The sequence below is a fragment of the Dasypus novemcinctus genome, chromosome 4 (genome assembly GCF_030445035.2).
Source record: "Dasypus novemcinctus isolate mDasNov1 chromosome 4, mDasNov1.1.hap2, whole genome shotgun sequence".
NCBI classification, from domain to species: Eukaryota; Metazoa; Chordata; class Mammalia; order Cingulata; family Dasypodidae; genus Dasypus; species Dasypus novemcinctus.
In genome coordinates, this window is record NC_080676.1 from 7,757,970 (window position 1) to 7,768,662 (window position 10,693).

The 10,693-nt window shown below is 46.3% G+C and overlaps 1 pseudogene; it reads right to left on the reverse strand.

The window, feature by feature from the left end:
- Positions 1 to 3,111: 3,111 nt before the first annotated feature.
- LOC111763033 (HUWE1-associated protein modifying stress responses 1 pseudogene) lies at positions 3,112 to 5,102 on the reverse strand (annotated as a pseudogene).
- Between the last annotated feature and the right edge of the window lie 5,591 nt (positions 5,103 to 10,693).

Sequence of the window (10,693 nt, forward strand, 5' to 3'; positions counted from 1 at the left end):
TTGAGCATCTGCCTCTCACAGGGGAGGTCCTGGGTTCAGTTTCCAATGCCTTCTGAAAAAAACAAAAACAAACAATGAGCAAAACAAAAGAAAAAAAAAAACAACTTAGGGAAGCTGATATGAGGAAGCTGCATACAAGGTCTAGGTACCTTAAAAAAAAGAAAAAAAAAAGGCTAATAGACATAAAAACTAATAAACAGAATATATCCATAAATGAAAATAATGGTGCTGTTAATGCAGATGAAGGATTTAGTTGAGTTCTTTAACTTCTTGTTTCATCTACTTTTTCCTGAATTTGTGAAAACAATGCAATTATGACCAGAAAGAACAGAGGCCAGTTGCAATTGTAACTCCATGTGTAGGATAGTTAATATTTTCATCACGGGCTCACATCTCCCATTTCTTCTGGGTAATTAAAGCCACTGCCTGCCCCACTCCTCCAGCCCCCAGTTCTGTGCTAGAATGCTTGAACTGGCAGTAAGGGAAGGAGGGCCATCCTTCCCATGTGATGTAGTTCAGAGATGTGGTCTGAAAATTGCCAACAGCCATTTTTCCAACCGCTAGTAGGAACTTGTCTGAGAGAGTAGATCTGATACAGAGAGAACGTGCAGACAAGAGAAGGGGGAGAGTCAGTATTGGTTCCAGTTTGCCCCAGGCCCTTTCTGTGGTTCTTTTAGGCCACTTGGATTGGGTTGCTTTCACTTGCCACCAAGAGTCTGCCTGATATTTCCCTTGTTCATCCTAAATGCCTCAACCATTGGCTTTCTATTGGCTGCTTGTGGCTCATCCATTCTGAATCCAGGGACAACTGTGTTCCGTGTATGTTAGTGTGGCGTGTCCCTGTCCTTGGAGGTCTCTCTCCTTGCTGGTCTCCTCCTCTACCAACAATCTGTTCTCAGGGCTGTGCTTTACTTTGCCAAAGGGCTGCCATTGCCAAGTACCAGATATGGGTTGGCTTTTATAAAGGGAGTAAAAGCTTACAGTTCTGAGGCTGTAAAATGTCCAGATTAAGACATCAGCAGAGATGCCTTCTCACCAAAGTCAGCCGCCCCATGGTGAAGCAAGATGGCCGCCCATCTCTGCCGAGGGCTCTGCCTTCTGCTCCAGAATCCACTGTCTCCCCAGCTCAGCGGAGGGCAACCCGGCACTGGGCTTGTTTCTTTCCTGGCTCCTCTATCAGTCTCGGCTGTTCTGCTTTCTTCCTGACTTCGGCTGCAAGCTATCAGGCCTTTGGCTCATCTCTCCCTGGGCCTCAGCTCTGAGCCTCTTGGGGGATTCTCAACTGTAAGCAAAACTGGAGTCATTTCTCTCACATGGCAGGATGAAATATGGCACAGCTTCCTTTTCCTGTGCGTCTCTGTTTATACCAAACCCAGCAAGAGGGCAGAGACTCAACCTGAGTCACGCCTCACTGACATAATCCAATGCGAAAAGGTCTCATACCCGCAGGAATGAATTACTTTACACACGTAATCATTCTCTTTTTTGGAGTCATAAAAGAATTTCAAACTGCCACAGACTGTAAAGAAATTTTAATATTAACTTAGATGAAATGAGATTGGTCCTACTTTTGAAGTCAAGCTAGTCTGTTTAAAATAATAACAATAAAAAGATGTACCCCTAAAACTGAATCTCCTTCCCAGGATTCACGTCGGCAAGCCTTGGGGTCTGCTGTGGAGTAGCAGAAAAACACTAGAAATGGAGTCAGAACACAGGCGATTGAATCCCAGCTGCTCTGGCCCAGCTCTGTGACATTACCGAGTTACTTGAAAGTCTTTGAAATTTGTTCTCGTCTGTTAAATGAAATGAATATGTGCAAACGTATAAAACAGTGCCTGGTGCACACTGCATGCTCAGTCAATGTTTGTTAAATGAATAATTTAATGAAGGAGTTGAATTCCAGTGCCCTTTTAAATCCCTTTTTGAGCCTACCATATGGACAAAAAACTCCCTTTGGTCTTTAGTCTCTGCCCCACCTCGTTCACCTGAGACGGAAGGCCAAGCCTTTTCTTTCCATGCATGGCTGAGCTTCCAGCCACAGGACCCCTGGGTCGGGGAGAGAGCATCCGTTGGAAGGATCCTTCAGGAACCCCACACCCGCAGCTTCCTTAGGAGGGCAGATTCTTGCTGAAGTAATCAGTCATGAGCAGGAACTACTAATAAAATGAATACGAAGGCTAATTTACCCTAAGGACATCACAGTGCACTTCAAAATAAAGTATATTCATGAAATCCATTATTTCGGATTATTTATGTCTTTTCCCCATTCCTTTGGTGGAAATACTAAGACTTGATGGCAGAACTCAGCAGCTGACAACCACAGATAACTCCTGGGATATAAAGAGGTACCAGGTCCTTGACCTCAATCATGAATTCCTCGGCCATTCCAACGATGTTATCTTCCTGCAAAAGTCTTCATTTATAAATGGATACGGCTGTTTCACTACGAGAAAACTAATAAATCCTTTAGGCTCTAGACTGGGGGTAGAGGACCATTCTCCTGGATGGAAAGGGATTTTGAAAACACTTCCCGATCTTAGCTACTTTACTTCTCTGTTTCATAAGCCGTTTTTCTGTTCCCTCTTGAAAACGAAATGTGTGTTTCCTCTGACTATAACTTGACCCGCTTCTTATCCCAGCCTGCCGGGATGGCACTCAGCACAGCTCCAGAAGCGCTCTCAGCAGCGCCCCTGCCCGGCTCTCCCAGCCCGGGGCGGGGCCAGCTTGCCCCGCCCCGGCGCTGCTCTGCGCAGGCGCCGCCGGGACCCCGGCGCCCGCGGCGGGCGGTAGGCGGCCTCTACCCGGCTGGGTCAGCTCTTTGTGGGTGAAGTGCAGAGCAGCGGGGCTCGAGGCTCTTTTCCAAACCCGCAACGTGCTTTCGGCCTTAGCGTCTAAGCCAACGCTCCTGGCCTGGAACGAGGCTCGAGTGTACAAGGTGCCTGAGTCAAAACACGGCGACCAAAAACTTCCCGGAGCCTGCGCCCCCTGCCTGGGAACCCGGATGAAGGGAGCAGAACTCAGTTCGTGCGGGGGTCGCGATTCGCAGCGGGAGCAGTGCTGAGCCTCGCCTTGGGGAAACCTCTTTTTCTAATATTAGAGGGTTTTGAGTGGTCACTTCTTTCCCCATTCACCGCCAGCCATAGCGGGCTCCGCAGCCCTCCAGCCCTGGCGTTGCCCTGGCGTGCCTTTAGCCTCGGTGCGCCTCAGAGCACCCTGCGGCCCGGGGTGGGGGCTCCTGCGGGGAGTCACAAGCCCGGCCCTCTGCGGAGGAGAGGCCTGCAAGGGCAGGTGGCATGGGGTTTCACCGAAGACAGTGACTTCAGTGGAACAGAGAACTCCAGACTAGGTGACCTCTTCCGAGAGAGAGAGTTCGGGTGAAGAAAGAAGGATCACCAAAACTTAAATACTGCATACCGTGTCTCAACTATGTTAAAGGTAGTTAGACAAAGAAAAGGAGCTCAAAAGAATTTACACTCAAGTGTTGACAGATTTTCTCTTAATGATGGCATGACAACTGATTTTTTTGTCTTTTTTTGGTCCTATTGTAGGATCGTATTAAACTGTATGTTCCTTTTTCAAAATTGTTTTTTTAAATTTTTATTTAACACTATTTTTTAAAAAAAGATTGATTTGCTTATTTTCCCCCACCCCCTCGCCGCTTGCATTTGCTGTGTCTGTGTGCTGGTCTTCCTTCTTGGAGGAAGCAGGGGTGGGGGGGGTGGGGAGGGGGGGGGATAGAGCCCTGACCTCCCGTGTAGTAGGTGGGAGCTCAATTGCTTGAGCCACATCCACTTCCTTCCAAACAATTATAAATGTACCAGAATTCTTAAGACACAAGAACGCCCTCTTTAACTCAGAAGTGAATAAGAAAACATGTACAGTATATAAATGCAGAGCAATAAATTCTAATTAATGTTGCAGAAGGATTCCATTAGTGTGACACCAATAAGCTCAAACTAACTTTCTTAAAAACATAAGCTAGCTGATAGTCCAAAAATGGCGGCACATTTAAGTTCTTAGCTTACATTCTATTTAAAAATTTCCAGGGCAAGAGTTCACTATAATGGACAAAAAGCCATAATATATTTGGACCTAACTTTAAATGTGAAAATGAGTCCATGGGTACCTACTTAACCCTTTTCCCAAAGAAACCATGCTTTATCATGTGGTGCTACGACTTCCTGGAAGGGTTGCAAATCAGTCTCCACAGCTGTGCTGCTTTCCTTTGAAGTAGATAGGAGAGCTGACACTATGGTCAGTCTTGGGGGAGCTCTAGAGTTTCGAGGTGGAGGAACTTTAACACACAGGAAGCTGATCAGATCTTCTCTACGTACAGTTCTGCTTTTTGTTGTTGTTTTTAACCCAAGCCAATGCATAATTGTTACATCACTGATAGCCAATATCAAAGCCTCTCTGATGGGAACGGATATGGCTCAAGCGACTGTGCTCCCACCTACCATGTGGGAGGTCCTGGCACCTCCTAAGGAAGACGAGCAAGACAGCAAGCTGACGCTATGGGCTAGTGTGGCAAGCTGAGGCAGTAAGATGACACAAAAGAAGGAAAATACAATGAGAGCCATAACAAAGCAAGGAGTGGTTCCAGCAATTAGGCATCTCCCTCCCACATGGGAGGCCCCAGGTTCGGTTCCTGTGTGCCTCCTAAAAGGAAGCACCCAATGAACAGACACAGCAAGTGCAAGCAACAAGGGGGTGGGGAGGAAAAAATAAAAGAATTCTTTAAAAAAGCAACAACAAACTTTGCTGATGGGTATCCACGCTTTCTTGGTAGAAATTGGTGACAGGGGTGGTTGCATTTTGGAAGGCGACCCAGAGAGAAAGTCCTGGCTGCCAACACACTTGGTCTTTGCAGAACTGGGCCACAACAGTGGCTGAGTCCTGGAACGAGTGCCACAGCTTCTGCTGTTTGTGCTCTGCCAAGTGGCTACTGCCGCCTCCTCCTGGAGCTCAGGGTGGGGGGGCAGCTGCTTGCGCTGCGCAGCCCAGGCCAGGCACTTCAGCTCCTGCCTGGAGAACCAGTGTTCCTGGATCACTGCCTTGCCTCCTTCTTCAGCTCCTCCATCCTCCGCCGCCTCCCGCGACATCGTTGTCTTAACCTGTTTTTTAAATTACAAAAATAATGCAGTCTTATAAAATAATCTTCAAATCTCACAGAAAAATACATATAAAAAGTGAAAATACCACTTTACCCAAGGGCCAATACCAGTCCTTTCCCTGGTGGTGTAACTACCACTGAAAAAACTCTTTTGTAGGGAAGCGGATGTGGCTCAGGAGACCGAGCTCCTGCCTACCACATGGGAGGTCCCTGGTTCAGTTCCAGGTGCCTCCTAAAGAAGACGGTGAGCTGGTGTGACAGGCAGTCATGACAAGCTGATGCAACCAGCTGATGCAACAAGAGACACAAGAAGAAAAACATAATGAGAGATACAACAAAGCAGGGAGCAGAGGTTCCCAGTGCCTCCTGAAGAAAAATGAGCAAGACAGCAAGCTGACGTGATGGGCAGTTGCAGCAAGCAGACACAACAAGATGACCCAATAAGAGACACGAGAAGAAAAAAACATAATGAGAGACTCAACAAAGCAGGGAATGGAGGTAGCTCAGTTAGGTGTCTCCCTCTCGCATTGAAGGTCCTAGGTCCAGTTTCCGGTGCCTCCTAAAGACACGGCACACAGGAAGTGCAAACAACAAGAGGGTGGGGGGAAATAAACAAACAAATAAATAAAAGTAAATAAATCTTTAAAAAAAAGGCCTATAGCATGCGTATACATTTATGCCTACATATATATAAAGATTTATTTATTTATTTCTCTCCCCATCCCCCCCTGCTCCGGTTGTCTGTTCTCTGTGTCTATTTGCTGTGTGTTCTTCTTTGTTCGCTTCTGTCGTTGTCAGCGGCACGGGAATCTGTGTTTCTTTTTCTTGTGTCATCTTGTTGTGTTAGGTCTCTCTGTGTGCGGCGCCATTCCTGGACAGGCTGCACTTTCTTTCATGCTGGGGAGGTCTCCTTACGGGGCACACTCCTTGCGTGTGGGGCTCTTCTACACAGGGACACCCCTGCATGGCACAGCACTCCTTGCGCGCATCAGCACTGCGCATGGGCCAGCTCCACACGGGTCAAGGAGGCCCGGGGTTTGAACCGCGGACCTCCCATGTGGTAGGTGGACGCCCTAACCACTGGGCCAAGTCCACTTCCCCCTACATATATATAAAGACACATACAGGGAAATGGATGTGGCTCAACCAATTTGGCTCCCATCTATCATATAGGAGGTCCAGGGTTAGATCCCCAGGGCCTCCTGGTGAGGGCAAGATGGCCCATGTGGTGAGCCGGCCCACGTGGAGTGCTGGCCCACTCGGGAATGCGACCCTGTGCAGGAGTGCCGGCCAATGAGGAGAGATGGCACAGCAAGATGACGCAACAAGAGACACAAAGAAGAGAAAATAAGAAAAAGTAGCAAAAGAGAGAGCTGAGGTGGCTCAAGAGAGTAATTGCCTCTCTCCCACTCTGGAAGGTTCCAAGATTGGTTCCTGGAGCCGCCTAATGAGAATACAAGCAGACACAGAAGAACACACAGCGAGTGGGCACAGAGAGCAGACAATGGGGGAGATGTGGGGGAATGGAGAGGGGGAGAAATAAATTTTTAAAAAATTGAAAATCTTTAAAAAGAATAAAGGCACATATTTAAGCACATAGTAAGATCTTTTTCTCTTAACTCTGTATATTGAAGATCTTTCCATGTTAGCTCTCTTATTCTTTTAAATTGCTGCTTAGCATTTTGAAGCCTGAATGTGAGGCAGGTTAGTATAGGGAAAGAGAGAAGGCGGCTGGGACCCAGGCGAGAACATGGCCGTGAGATACTGCCTGGAAAGCCCCTGCTACTAAAAACAAAGCTGGAAAGACCCCACCTAGACCCTGGCTGCAAGTCCTATTTGGAACGCTTTCCCAGGTCAAGGGGAAACCCTGGATACTTCAAACAAAAGGCATCCTCACTGGGCCCCTGAGAGCTAACAGGAGGGGATGGTAAGGCACCCAGTCAGAACCGCAAACAACTGGGGCCCCTCCCCAGTGTTAGGAAGGGGGAGGAGGGAAGGGCTTAAAAGACCTGACAGGGGGGCAGACGTGGCTCAACTGATAGAGCGTCTGCCTACCATACGGTTCAAACCCAGGGTCTCCTGACCCGAGTGGTGAGCTGGCCCACGTGCAGCGCTGATGCGTGCAAGGAGTGCCGTGCCACGCAGGTGCGACCCTGCGTAGGGGAGCCCCATGCGCAAGGAGTGTGCTCAGTAAGGAGAGCCGCCGTTCATGAAAAAAAGTGCAGCCCACCCAGGAGTGGCTCCACACACACCGTGAGCTGACGCAGCAAGGTGACGCAACAAAAAAGAGACGAAGTTTCCCAGTGCCGCTGGAAAATGCAAGCGGACACAGAAGAACACACAGTGAGTGGACACAGAGAGCAGACAATGGGGGAAAGGGGAGAGAAATTTAAAAAAAAAAAGGCCTAACCGGCGGCCCATGTGCACATCTCCCCCTGCAGCACCCCTGCAACCCAGGTCTTTGATTGTGTACTTATTTCTTTTCTTGTTCCTTAATGACTCTTTATGCCCTTGCGTGAGCTTACATTCTTTTACGTGACATAAACTAAGGGCCTTGAAGCCCAGAACCCAGAGCATTCTGCTAGCGAAGGTATTGTAATTTCACAAAATTGCTTATTAACAGATGTTCAGGTTATTTCCAAAGCTTTTGCAATTAGAAACTACACTGCATTCAAGTATTTTTTAAAAAATATTTATTTTCCCCCTCCCCCACCCTGCTTTTTTGCTCTCTGGGTCCATTCACTGTGTGATCTTCTGTATCTATTTCTCTTTTTGTCTTCTCCTCTCATCTTTCTCCTCTAGGATTCAGAGGGATTCCATCCTGGGGACCTCTGATGTGGAGAGAGGTGTCAACTGTGCCACCTCAGTTCCTGGTCTCTGCTGTGCTTCACCTTGACTCTCCCTTTCCTCTCTCTTTTGTTGTGTCGACATATTGCTGTGTGACTCACTTGCACGGGCACTGGCACGTGGCTCCCCGCCCAGGCATGCTTTCTCTTCTTCTTTTTTTATCAGGAGGCCCCAGGGAGCAAACCTGGTAGTAAGGGAGGCGGAAGCCCTATCACTTGAGCCACGTCCACTTCCCTGCATTCAAGGGTTGCGTGCACTTTTCTGTGCACATGTGTATTTCCTTAGGGTCAATTTAGAGAAGTAGAATTTACAGACCAAAGGTATTCACATTGAAATGCTGGATAGAACTTGCTAATCTGCCTTTCCAAAAGGCTTTATCAATTTATTCTCTGCTCAGAAATAAAATAAAGTACTCACACCTCCATACCCTTGGCAGTAATGGATATTATTGAATTTTTACATTCTTGCTCTTTCTGCATCACACGTTCACCCGTTGGAATTATGTTTTTTCAAGATTCATTTCTCTAATTACTAGTAAGGATGAGTACTTTTAATATTTTATTGGGCATTTATGTATCTTCTATAAATTATATCTTTTGTAATTTGTCACTTTTTAATTGAGTATATATTTTACATATTCTGTGTATTAATGATTTGGACTATTATATGCATTTTATATATTTTCCCCAATTTATCCCTTGTCTTTTAATTTCATTTGTGTGTGCATGTTTTTAGTTGCATAGAAGGTTTTAATTTTTATGATGAAAACTCAGTCTTTTTCTTCAAGACTTCTAGTTTTTGTTTTCATGTTTAGGAAAACCTCTCCAACATCGTTTATAGTAATATTCTCATATTTTCCTCTTTCAGTTTTATGAGTTTTAAATGTTGCACTCTTCAATCTGTCAAATTTATATTTGTAAATGGTGTGAAGCAAAATGTAATTTTATTTCTAAGTAAGTATTCAGTTGATTTACTGAGTACTCATTCCAGCTCACTGTTTTAAAATGCCATCTTTATCATAAAAATATTTTTTCATATATATATACAGGGTCTGTTTTGGATTCTATTCATATTTGTCTCTTCCTACAATGATACCATGTTGTGCCAATTACTACTGCCTTACATTATGATTTGTTATCTGATAAGGCAACTCTCCTCATTTTATTGATCATTACCGGTCATTTTTCAAAATGTTCTTGGCTATGCTCACACATTTCAATCCAGATAGTCTTGGAAGTCAGATACTCTTGAGGGTGGTCATTCTAATGAAGTCAATAAAGCATTTGATAAAAGTCAAAACCCACAACATGGAATCTTACGTGGTTGTTTAAAAAATTAAGGCAGCCATTTGTACTCAAATGAAAAGATCTCTGATATAAGAGAATAAAGCAATAGAATAATGGATATGGCATGATTTTCTTGATGTAAAAAAGAAAGATATATATACCGACATATGAAAGTACATATGTATTTGAATTCAGACACAAGGCTGGAGGGGTCCACACCAGTGATGTTTTTTTCTGGGAGGGGGCAGGAGTGTGGGGTGCAGCGGCTGCTGCGGGGTATTATCCAGATGCCCCTCTTTAGGATCGAGGCACTGTCCCCGGATGCAGGACAGTTGCCTGCTGGCAGCATACCGCAGAGTCATCCCCAGGCATCGTGCTCAGCTGAGGGGAGTTGCTTTACCAAGGTTCCACTCCTCCCTGGGGACGGGGGTATCCAGTGACTCGTCGTCGTTATCTGATACAAAGGCATGTGTGTGCCCTTCGCCTCGATTTTGTGCAGCCCTGAAGGGCCATCCTAGCTTCGGAGCTCCGAGAGGGATCGCCGAGTACCCCCGACAACTGCATCACAGCCTTTCCTCATACACCCAGTCCTGCTTCTCCCAGTCCCTTACGGATGTTGTTTCTGAGAGAACTTCCCAATAAAATGCAAATTTGTCTCAGAGTTTATTTCTGTTTTTTTTTTTAAGATTTATTATTTATTTATCCCCTCCCCCCCAGTTGTCTGCTCTCTGTGTCCATTCACTGCGCGTTCTTCTATGTCCACTTGCGTTCTTGTCAGTGGCATGGGAATCTGCTGCTTTTTGTTGCATCATCTTGCTGCGTCAGCTCTCGGTGTGTGCGGCACCATTCCTGGGCAGGCTGCACTTCCTTTCGCGCTGGGCGGCTCTCCTTACGGGGCGCACACCTTGCACGTGGGGCTCCCCTATGCGGGGACACCCCTGCGTGGCAGGGCACTCCTTGCGCGCATCAGCACTGCGCATGGGCCAGCTGCACACGGGTCAAGGTGGCCCGGGGTTTGAACCGCGGACCTCCCATGTGGTAGACGGACGCCCTAACCACTGGGCCAAGTCCACTTCCCTCAGAGTTTATTTCTTGGGGAACTAACCTACAACAATGGGCCCTAAACTTTTGGGTGGTGGAGGACAGGCAGATGGGGCCTTTTTGCATTTTGCTATCTTATGTAAATGTGGCTATTTATAAGACTCTATAATGTTAAATTTGTGGTTAAATATGAACATCACATAGAAAATATCACAATGTTGAATTAAATTTTAAAAATTTTTAAATATTTTTATTCTCACCCTCGCCCCCAGATGGCTCCCTCATCTGTGTGCTCATTGGTTTTTGGTTTTGTTCATTGTTTGTGCTTGTCTGCTCGTTGTTTTTGGCTCATTGTCTGATCATTGTTTTTTTTTTTCTCATCTGCTTGTTGTTTGCTTGTTGTCTG